Below are 11,353 nucleotides of genomic sequence, written 5' to 3' on the forward strand. Positions count from 1 at the left end.
GATCCTCTTGTCAGACTCCTTCTCTCCCACACTCCTTGCTAATGTGCCATGGCTGATTTTGGCTCCTAGTGCCCGAAGGCCGGCAGTTTGGATTGCAAAGGTCAGAAGAGCTAGGATTGCTCTGCTGTTTCCTTGTCTCAAAGCCTACCTGTATCTGACTATAGGAATTCGATACCATTATCTGAAACCTTGACCTTATTTAACTGCGATGCTCTCTGCACAGCACACTGTCATCTTGCAGGATCACATCAATGATGATGGTATCTTTATTTTTATTTCTGGGACTTAAACCATGCAGGCAGCCATGTGAGAGCCAGCCATCTTCACCACCCTGCCTCTGGCGGGCCCAAGGATTGGTTTTAATCAGAAGATGAGTTCAAATATGAGCCTCACTATTTGGAAATTGTATTTAACTGTCCTGACTTCTTGTTTCCTTGTACTTGAAATAAGGGTATTAAATTAGTTGATTTTTTTTAAATTAAATTTTTTTTATTCTTCTGTGTGTCTTTTTTTTTTTTTAATTTGCTATAGGGTATGCACTTTCACCAGAGAAAGAGTGGAAAAGTGAGAAGGCAAGCTACCAGGAGGTCTGGGACTCAAACCGCAGTTTGGCCATGTGAGAATTTAGTGCCTTAACTACTAAACCACCTGCTGGCCCTACATTCATTGATTTAAGGCAAGTGGTAGGAGAATGGGCTATGGTTGGCTCTCCGTAGAGACGCTCATATTTTGCTGGGCTGTTAAAATTAGCAGCAGGCACAAAAGCGGCCTTCGAAAGGGAGTGAATTTTCTGAGTCTCCAATTTGCTGTAATTAAGTTTGAAATTAAAAAGAAATATTGTTATGGAAATTCTCAAACACACTTAAAAGTAGAAAGAATAATATCATAGGTGCCCATGTTCCATGTAGTAGACTAATTGTAATACCTATAGCTTTTGGAATACTCTCTACCTGGCATGCTTCGGAAGGCATGTTAATTTATTTAATCTTTATAAATGTAATAGGTGCTAGATAGTACCTAATTTTACAGATGAAGGTCTTAAGCTTAGGGAGTTTAAGCAGCTTGTTTAGAATTCTTGGCAAGAATGTCATGGAATATACAGGCTTGTTTTTTTTTTAAAAAAAATATTGAACCAGCTGGAATTTTAATTACAATCTATTCTTATTTTTCACCTTAGATAATAATTATTTCCATTCATCATTATATTTGTTCCTTCCCTAATTTGCTTAATTATAATCTTAATACACAAATAATGTTCCTGAGAATATTATTGATGGTGCTGTAGTATGTGGAGTCTCTAGGGCTTCCATTAAGACTTTGCTATTCGTTTGTTTTTCTCTTTAGAGTTTAGAGTTAAACCCAAGCAGCCTGGCTTCAGAGGTCACAGATCTCATTTACCTGGGTCCAGGAAAAGCAGGTCCCAGTTAGAGCCTGCTCCGGTTGAGACTTGCCAGCTGATCACATCTGATTACTTTAACAGAGTATGGTGTCTGAAAAAGGAGGGTAGAATTCACCGACATTTAAAAAAAAATGATATATTCATTAAAATTTTTCTTTCTAGCTTTCTTCTTCTTCTTTTTTTTTCCTTTTTTTCCAGAAAACAGTGTTTTGGGAGTGTTTAATAAGATTTTATTTTCCAACTAGAGAAATCCTGAAGTTTCCTGCTGGGTCCAAATCTTTAGTCCTGGACTGAATCAGGTTTACCCTAGAATGTAGTTAACAAAGTAGGCAAGGTGTGTTCTGTGTCTCTTATACAGTATAATACAATTTTTAGAGGTTTTTTTTTTTTTTTGGCGTGTGTGTGTGTGTGTGTGAACTTTTTTTAGCCAAAGTATTTTATAGGAATGCTTTGTTTAACTGTAGAACAGATTCAAATGTTCAAATGCAAATGAATATCCATTAGTTGGTTGGTATTTTTTTTTTTGTTAAGGCAGTTGTTACCAGAAAGTCGACTTAGTATTCTAAACAGAATGTTATCAAGTTTGGGGCAGAATTTCTCTCTCCCTCTCTTTGCTTCTCTCTTTAAAAAGCAAAATCCATCTTTTTTGGTATCTAACCCCACCCCTCTCATTCTTCTTACCATGTTTTTTGGCTTGAGTTCTTTTTTTGTAGCTAGATCTTACTTGCCCTCTGCCTGATTTATTTTGGCAATGCAGTTAAAATGGTTTCTTTTTTCTACAGAAAATGTGTTTTGATTTCTTCTTAGAAGAATAAGCTTTTGTTCTTTGAAGTTAAATAAATCGAATTGCTTTCAGCCTCCAAATGCCACTGCCTTGTCTTCATTGTTACTGGCTTTTCTCTTTTTAAAAATTATCCTGTCGTAAGCATTCCATATTATGTGTTTCTGAAGTCTGTACTCCCTTTTCCATTTTATAAAGGTATCTTACTGAAAACATTGATTTGGCAAATTTCCATAGCAATATTGTAAAGCATTTCTATTTTTAATTAATTGACAAAACTTGTATATATTTATCATGTATATCATGATGTTTTTAAATATGCATGCATTGTAGAATGGCTAGATCAATTTAATTAGCATAGGTATTACCTCACATATTTATTGCTTTTGTGGTGAGATTAAAAAAATCCACTCTCAGCATTTTTTGAGAATACATTATCATAATTATTATTATTGAGAGGTTTTTGCTATAGGACATGTGCACTTGCCAGAAAGACAGAAAGAGACAGAGAGACAGAAAGCGAGAAATCACCCCCCACGGGGGGATGACCGCGCTGCAATCCCTTCTCTTCCATTCATTCTACTCTTGGGATTTTGGGCATGAATGCACATGTGCTCTGTAAGAGTTTTAAGCCAGCAGGTATGACTTGAACCATAGTTGACTACATGAGAGTCCAACGACGTAACCATTGCGCCATCTGCTGGTCCCCAATATTTTGGATATTAGAGTTTGTAAATAATTTTTTATATTCTGTAGGTTGTCTGTTCATTCTGTTGGTTGTTTATATGGTATGCAGAAACTTTTTAGTTTGATGTAATCCATTTGTACATTTTTTTTGTCTATGCTTTTGGGGTCATATATAAAAATTATTGCCCAGATGAATGTTATAAAACTTCTTCTATATGTTTTATTTAACTAGTTTTACAGTTAAGTATTTTTATTGACATTAAAAAAATGATGTATTCATTAAAATGCTAGTTTTCTTTTTTATCAAAACAAAAAGTAATATTTTTATCAAAACAAAAAGTAATAATATTAGACATTTCTTTTTACTTTAAATTGCTTTATTATTGAAACATATTAATTTTTATTTTAGCAATTTTTGGTGATTAAAAGCTGGGATTCAAACTGCTTAGGTTTAGTTTTAACTGTGTACTAATGCTTTGGGAAAAATTACTTAATCCTTCCAGGCTTTAGTTTCTTCATCTCTAAAGTGGGGTGTTGGCTAATCACAGTGGTATAGCAACCTTATTGACCTTCACTCTCAGATGCCCTTCTTTGGTCTCGTATGGGTCACCTGACATCATTTGGTTTGTAATGTTCTGCCTAGGTCAGGTTCACATTTGTGAGCCATTCCATTTTCTTCCAGGTAGATTAAAATCCTAAGACGTTTAGATCTCAAAGCAGCCGTGATTGCCAGCTCAGGTACAGTTGGATCTTTAAAATGTACTTGTTGGGCTCCTGCTATGTGCCAAGCACTTGGTACAGCCGGACCCACAAGGGAGAAGTCTTAGGTTTGCAGCCTGGGACCTCCCATATGTGCTCATGGTTGTGTGTGGCTGGGACTGGGAGTGGACCTGCAGTGTGGGGACCCTGATGGGGAGCTTATCTCTGTCATTCTCTCTCCTGGAAGAAATAAATAAACTTAAAATTAAAAAAAAAAAAGTTAATGCAAACTGAAACAGATTCCTTTTGCTTTTTTGGTTGGCAAAGGTGAATGTGAACACTAACACAGTCACATATATCTTGCATCCAAGATGAGACTCTTCTGAGGGGAGAGAGAACTCTGTGAATAAGGGTTCTAGGTGAGCGAGACCTCCCAGGCACGCTGGTTCACATGGTTTCGCTGGTTAAGAGAGTGAAGGAGGTGGACGTGATCACACCAAAGCAGAGAGGCTACATTGCTATAGACCTTTGTGGCAATCTGGAAATGTTAAAAATGTCTGGCCTCTGGCATAGCTAGGAACATACTGGCCTGTAGAGTTGGAAGCCACATGCTAGCCATGGTTCAAGTCCCCAGCCCGGTCAACCTGAAAACACATCAGACCAGTGTGTGCCCAGGGTCCTGGTAGTCTTCAGGACTGCAGGAAGGGGATTATGGTATGGGTGAGCCTTTTGGCGAATACCTCTCTCTCTCTCTCATGTGCACACACTCTATCATGAATTAATAGTAAATAAATACATAAGTACTCTTTGATCAAATGACTATCATACAAGGTCTTTATTAAAATACAGAGATATGGATGGTAATTTATAAAATTCAACAAATAGGTCCCCTGATCCTCATGGGTCAGCCTTGCAGAGCATCCTGTTTTACTCTTGTGCTACTGTCAGGCCTCCATGTTTCTAGTTATTAAACTAGTTTCTAGTTACCTTTAGGACCCTTTCCATCAGAAGATAGATATATATCCTAATCAGAGACACGATATGGCTTCTGTGGAACCATAATGAAGAATTATAGCTTTATCTTTAAGATTCTGTAGTAAGCCATACATCATAAGAAGCAGACAACTTTTTTCTTTATCCAGATAAATCTTTTGTGAAGTTCTTATTTTCTGACTGCCAATCTCCTTTTATGAGAGAAAGAGTTATGTGCACTTGGATTTTCTGAGCTGTGTTTTCAGTAGAAATTAAAAAAAAAAAAGTTAATGCAAACTGAAACAGATTCCTTTTGCTTTTTTGGTTGGCAAAGGTGAATGTGAACACTAACACAGTCACATATATCTTGCATCCAAGATGAGACTCTTCTGAGGGGAGAGAGAACTCTGTGAATAAGGGTTCTAGGTGAGCGAGACCTCCCAGGCACGCTGGTTCACATGGTTTCGCTGGTTAAGAGAGTGAAGGAGGTGGACGTGATCACACCAAAGCAGAGAGGCTACATTGCTATAGACCTTTGTGGCAATCTGGAAATGTTAAAAATGTCTGGCCTCTGGCATAGCTAGGAACATACTGGCCTGTAGAGTTGGAAGCCACATGCTAGCCATGGTTCAAGTCCCCAGCCCGGTCAACCTGAAAACACATCAGACCAGTGTGTGCCCAGGGTCCTGGTAGTCTTCAGGACTGCAGGAAGGGGATTATGGTATGGGTGAGCCTTTTGGCGAATACCTCTCTCTCTCTCTCATGTGCACACACTCTATCATGAATTAATAGTAAATAAATACATAAGTACTCTTTGATCAAATGACTATCATACAAGGTCTTTATTAAAATACAGAGATATGGATGGTAATTTATAAAATTCAACAAATAGGTCCCCTGATCCTCATGGGTCAGCCTTGCAGAGCATCCTGTTTTACTCTTGTGCTACTGTCAGGCCTCCATGTTTCTAGTTATTAAACTAGTTTCTAGTTACCTTTAGGACCCTTTCCATCAGAAGATAGATATATATCCTAATCAGAGACACGATATGGCTTCTGTGGAACCATAATGAAGAATTATAGCTTTATCTTTAAGATTCTGTAGTAAGCCATACATCATAAGAAGCAGACAACTTTTTTCTTTATCCAGATAAATCTTTTGTGAAGTTCTTATTTTCTGACTGCCAATCTCCTTTTATGAGAGAAAGAGTTATGTGCACTTGGATTTTCTGAGCTGTGTTTTCAGTAGGAGGCAGTTTTGCTTAATTTCCTCAGCTTGAGCACTCACTTGTCTAAAACTGCAGTTAACAGATTCTCTAGAAGAGAAAAGGGTCAGGCTTGTTCACTGGGGTGCAGTCCCATGATGGTGGGAGCTGAGAACAAGTAGACGTTTCCTCCCTCTCCATAACCTGTCTGCTGGGAACCAGCAGTTAGCGTAATGGCTATGTCGCTGGACTCCCACGTAGTTGACCGTGGTTCACGTCTCGGACCCGGTGGCTTAAAACTCACGCTGGCACCGGGCGCGTGTGCGTACGTGCCCAAGATCCCGAGAGGAGAATGGAGGAGAAGGGATTGCGGCGTGGCCATCCCCCCTGGGGGGTGATTTCCTGCTTTCTGTCTCTCTGTCTCTCTCTGTCTGTCTGGCGAGCGCACGCGCCCTTCTGGGCAGCCCCCCACCCCTAAAGCAAAAAACCCCCCACCAAAAAAAAAAAAAAAAAAAAAAACTCACGCTGGGCTCGGGTGCGTGCGTGCGTGCCCGCCCAAGATCCTGAGAGGAGAATGGAGGAGAAGGGATTGCGGCGTGACCATCCCCCCTGGGGGATGATCTCTCGCTTTCTGTCTCTAATGTCTCTCTCCGTCTGTCTGGCGAGCGCACGCGCCCTATAGCATAACCTGTCTGCTAAGTCAGGTTGTTGACTTCTGGCATTTATGCCAGCTCACATGTGGGGTCTGATTGCTGTAGAACAACATGGAAGGTACCTTTTAACATTTTTTTGAGTTGCCGGAAGGTGTGTGTGCCCATCACAGACACAGAGAGAGAGAGAGAGAAGGAGAAAACACTCCTTAAGGGGATGTAGTCACACTGCAATTTCTTCTCCATTTCTTCATCCTGTTAGGATCTGGGCATTTGCATACATGTACCCGTGTGTTTTTAAAGCTGCCAGGCCAAGACTTGAACCAGGGTTGGCCCTGTGGGATCCAGCTTCCTTAAATACCAGGCTACAGGGCTGGCCCCCTTTTTACATTTTCATTGGAGCACCATGGTAAAGAAATACTATTTCACACTGTGTATTTGTTTATCAGTGTGGATCTGTTCACAACTGTAGAATGAAAGGAGGAGAAATTTAAGTGTGAAAATGCATCATACAACCTGTATTTTTAGGTACCTCATTTCACCACTGGAAATAAGGCCACAGTTAGAAAGTTGTAAGCCATAGAGTATGTGGTGTCTTCTTTCTCACTAGATTGCCATTCTGATAAGACAGGTAAGGTATTTACTTGGAATTTGATAGCTCTTAGGCCAAGAAGTACGTGTGTGTCAAGAGAGACCAGAACTGCAAGAATTTCAAAACCATTAACTTTCCATTTTCTGCTTAGTTCCTGATTTTAGTGACGAGGAAGTTAAACAGCATTTGCATTTCTCTCATGTTCTCCCAAACTGTGGACAGCGCAGTTTTGATCAGCGGCAGGAGGCAGCTGTTGAAGAAAGCTAATGTTACTGTCTAGAGCAGAGACCTGGTGGGTGGCGTGATCATCCTAGAGAACCTTTGGGAATACACTGACCGCTTGGTGCCATATTAAGTACTGTGCATATATATCATCTTTCTTTCTTTTTTGGAGAGGTTTTTGCTATAGGGCGTGTACACTCACCAGAAAGACAGAGAGAGACAGAAAGCGAGAAATCGCCCCCCCACCCCCACAGGGGGGATGGCCACGCTGCAATCCTTTCTCTTCCATTCTCCTCTCAGGGTGTTGAACACGCACGCACCTGTGCTTGGTGTGAGTTTATGTCTCCAGGTCTGGGACTTGAACCCAAATCTACTACATGGCAGTCCAGCAACGGAGCCATTATGCCATCTGCTGGTCCCAACATATATGTTGTCTCATGGTAGACCCCTGTCCACTTCAGAGACAGTGAAGGCCCAAGGAACAGGGGTCTGGATTTGAATCTAGGCCTCTGGCTCCAGCTCCCTCATTCTTAGCCCTGCCCAGTCTTCCATACCTACTCCTTAAAGTTGGTCAAAACATTTAACAGCAAGCTCTCCTAGGCTGGGATGAAAACTATTCCTCTCATAGAACATTGCTTTCTAGGCCTGACATTGCTCGTCCTTGACTTTGTTATTTTCTTTGATGTAAAAATGGCTGAGTCTAAGGGACCCTATAGAGTGGAGACAGTCATAGTAGAATATCTATTTTCTAGATAATGGCCTGGTTTAAAGTTTTGCTAGGAAAATTTTTTTTTTTCTTGCAGGACTATTTTTGTATGGAGTCTTCAAAAAGTTCATGCAAAGTGTATATTATGAAAAAAAAATGATGCATAGATTCCTTTTTTTTTTGCATCAAAATAAACTCGTATTTTAAGTCTGTTTTTTTTTTTTTCCCATGAACTTTTACTTTTTACCATAGGGCATGTGTGTTCACTAGAGAGAGAGACAGTGAGAGGGCCGGGGAGATGGCCATGCCACAATCCCTTTTCCTCCATTCTCCTCCTAAGATTTTGGGACTGCATATACTTGTGCTTGCCATGAGCTTCAAGCTTCCAGGTCTGGGACTGGAACCATGGTCGGCCCTTTGGGAGTTCAGAGCCGTAACCAGTATGAAACCTGCTGGCACCTTTCATCAGCTTTTTGGTATCCCCTCGTATTTCTCCACCTCTGGCTGTTCTACATTTTTTCCTGCTGGAATATTTCATATTAATCAATTCCTACATGAAAGTGGCCCCGGACTTGACCTTGTTCAGCTTGCAGTACAATTCTGTGGTTTGACTGTGCTAAGTGATGGCAATGCAGTGCAGGAAATTGCTTATTTTATTACAGTTGAGAACTATAATAGATTGATCCTGCATTAGGGGACAGTGTCTTACTTCAATTTTAGCTGAGGGGATCAGGATCATTTACTCAACTCATCACTTTTGGGAAATAAACTTCTCTCTCTTTGTTCATCTTCATCTCTATCCCTGTCTCTCCTCTCTCATATCCACTATGAATGTTATGAATGACAGGGTGTCAGAAAAGGAGAATGTGGGTAATCATATTAGAGTGTTTATCTTGAAAGATGAGCTGTAAAATATGTAAAGGGTGTTCTTTTTTTTTTTTTTTTTGAGAGGTTTTTCACTATAGGGCGCGTGCGCTCGCCAGACAGAGAGAGACAGAGAGACAGAAAGCAAGAAATCACCCCCCAGAGGGGATGGCCACGCCGCAATCCCTTCTCCTCCATTCTCATGTCAGGATCTTGGACACGCATGCACACGCACCCGGCGTGGGTTTTAAGCCACCAGGTCCGGGACACGAACCGCGGTCGACTACGTGGGAGTCCAGCAACATAGCCATTATGCTAACTGCTGGTTCCCTAGGGTATTCTTTTCTTTTTAAAAGAGTGATTTATGCTATAGGTTGCGTGTGCTCACTGTAGAGACAGAGAGAGAGAGAGAGAGAGAGAGAGAGATAGAAAGCGAGGAAATTACCCGCCAGGGGGCATTGCCATGCCACAATCCCTTCTCCTCCATTATCCTCTTGGGATTTTGGGCATGCATGCACATGTGCCCGGTGTGAGTTTTAACCTGCTTGATCGGGCTCGAAGTGTGGTCAACTACGTCAGCAATGTAACCATTACACCATTCACTGGTCCCATAAGGTATGTTCTTAAATTAACACCTCTCTGCTGACTTGTTTTCCATCTTTCTGTGATCTGGTTTCACTTCCTGTTTTGCTTGGCGTTTATAGGCAAACACAATTTGGTAGATAGGAGAATGTGTTGTTCCAAAACCTTGTTGTCAGTTCGCCTACATGGTGTGCGTTTCCACATACAAAGGGAGCACTGGAATCTCAGCCTTGTTCTAAGTTATCTCAATCTTCAGAACAGGAAAGTTCTGAAGTTAGATGAGATAGTGTCAGTTAGATGAAATACTTGGAAAAGAATGGTTGGAAAGCAGAAAATGATTTTTACAAATGGGAGGATTTATTCGTAATGTCAGTATAGGCATTGACAGGGCCTGTTGTTAGACGACTTAATACAACACAGAACCCTCAAGGTCCAAGGTAGTCCTGAGGCTGAGTATTTAGTCTTTGTTCTGACCTGCTCAAGAAATGACCACTGAGCTGGCTGTGCACTCAGTGGAGACCCAGAGTTAGCTCCCTTTGGAGTGGCACCTGAAAGACACCTTACTCAATGCTCACAGGTTCTTTATGACTGAGGGCATTTTCTCTGTTGTTCATTACTTGATGATATGTGGTGGAAGAGTTAAAAAATGGTTCCCAAAGAAGCAATACATGAAAACCAGGGAGGATGGGTCTCCACTAGTACCATAGAAGCACGAATTAAAGAGATGGACACCCTCAGCCTCCTGGTTCTCAAATTGTACTATGTCTTTAGCTAGTCAAATCTTAATAATTAGGCCCTACTGGGATTGTGGTCTTTACATTTCTTTAGACTGAATTCTAGAAGGAATGTATAATGAGGGAAGCAATGAGGTTGGATGGGGTGGGACGGGTGAAGATGGATAACAATTCCTCAGTGTTTTTAAATATCCGGGCCGATCAGTATGAGTTATGACCCTTTTTTTAACCTTTTATTAAAGCTCCACCTTTTTTGTTTTCTCTTGCAGCAGTGCTTACTTGAAGTGTAAGAGACTGAAAACTTACAAGACATGAAGTTGCCTAGGGGATATTTTCTTATATTTTATACAGTTTCTACGATGGAGTCAGCAGGCATGTGGATGAAACCTAAAAGGGAATATTGCTGCGCAGTTTACTTTGAAGCAAGTTTTGATGTAAAATCTGACGAAAAATTTGTGATATTTCCAAGGAAGGAAGGATAATGCCTTCCTAATCTTTTATTATCCCAACCACCCCTCCTGACCCTCAATCCTTGGCTTGCTGTGCACACTGCAGTTTTCCATTATCATCATTATATATAGAGGAACTTTCATGTGTAGGCTGAGCCTAGGCTGTGTGTGCGTGCCTTTCTGTTCCTGCACATTTTACGTCCCATTTGATGATGGTTGTAAGGTCTTCATCATGCAGAGTTTAACTGTTACACAGAAAAAAGGATGACTCTTCAATGGCAGAAGGTCCTTGGAAATAATCTAGACAAGCCACGAGAAATGGATCCCTGAAGAGATCATGGAGTCAAACGGGGCCAGATGCTAGACTATGGCTTCCTAGACCAAGGATTCAGCATGAACTCCTGTTACCACCATGCCATTCCTAGGTCACTTTGAAAATATTGAAATAGTTTTTAAATCTGGACTAAGCAATTCCTGTTTAGCCAATTGACTAAGGAGAAAAAATGGTTTAAATCACTAAAAAAAAAGAAAATGTTCTGACAACCCAAGGATGGTTTAAATCACTAAAAAAAAAAAGAAAATGTTCTGACAACCCAAGGCTAAAATAAAACAAAACTCTACTTCTCTCGTGTAAAATGGGCCCACACCTACCTCTGGTATGTTTTTCTTGGTGTACTTCCTGTTTTCCACCTTGAAACTATTGCTCATTATTTAAAAGACCTCCTTTCCTTTTCTTTTTTTCTTAGCTTTATGTTTCACAAAACAACCTGAAAGAGCCCAGGAGCAAAGAGAGTAGTACATTATTTATGATA

At 40.6% G+C, this 11,353-nt stretch overlaps 1 protein-coding gene across 3 annotated transcripts in view; it reads left to right on the forward strand.

Annotated features, from left to right (window-relative positions):
• Positions 1-11,068, forward strand: part of RELL1 (RELT like 1) — a 63,791-nt gene extending 52,723 nt beyond the window's left edge. The window contains exon 7 of one of the 3 annotated variants that reach the window (XM_006169254.3): positions 10,362-11,068. The gene's annotated coding sequence lies outside the window, so the exon portion shown is untranslated. Of the gene's footprint in view, positions 1-3,549; positions 3,569-10,361 lie in introns of those variants that run through there. The other 2 variants (XM_027768564.1, XM_027768566.1) reach the window with 2 other exon arrangements.
• The last annotated feature ends 285 nt before the right edge of the window (positions 11,069-11,353 follow it).

The sequence above is a fragment of the Tupaia chinensis genome, unplaced genomic scaffold, assembly GCF_000334495.1.
Source record: "Tupaia chinensis unplaced genomic scaffold, TupChi_1.0 Scaffold146907_1, whole genome shotgun sequence".
Lineage (NCBI taxonomy): Eukaryota > Metazoa > Chordata > Mammalia > Scandentia > Tupaiidae > Tupaia > Tupaia belangeri.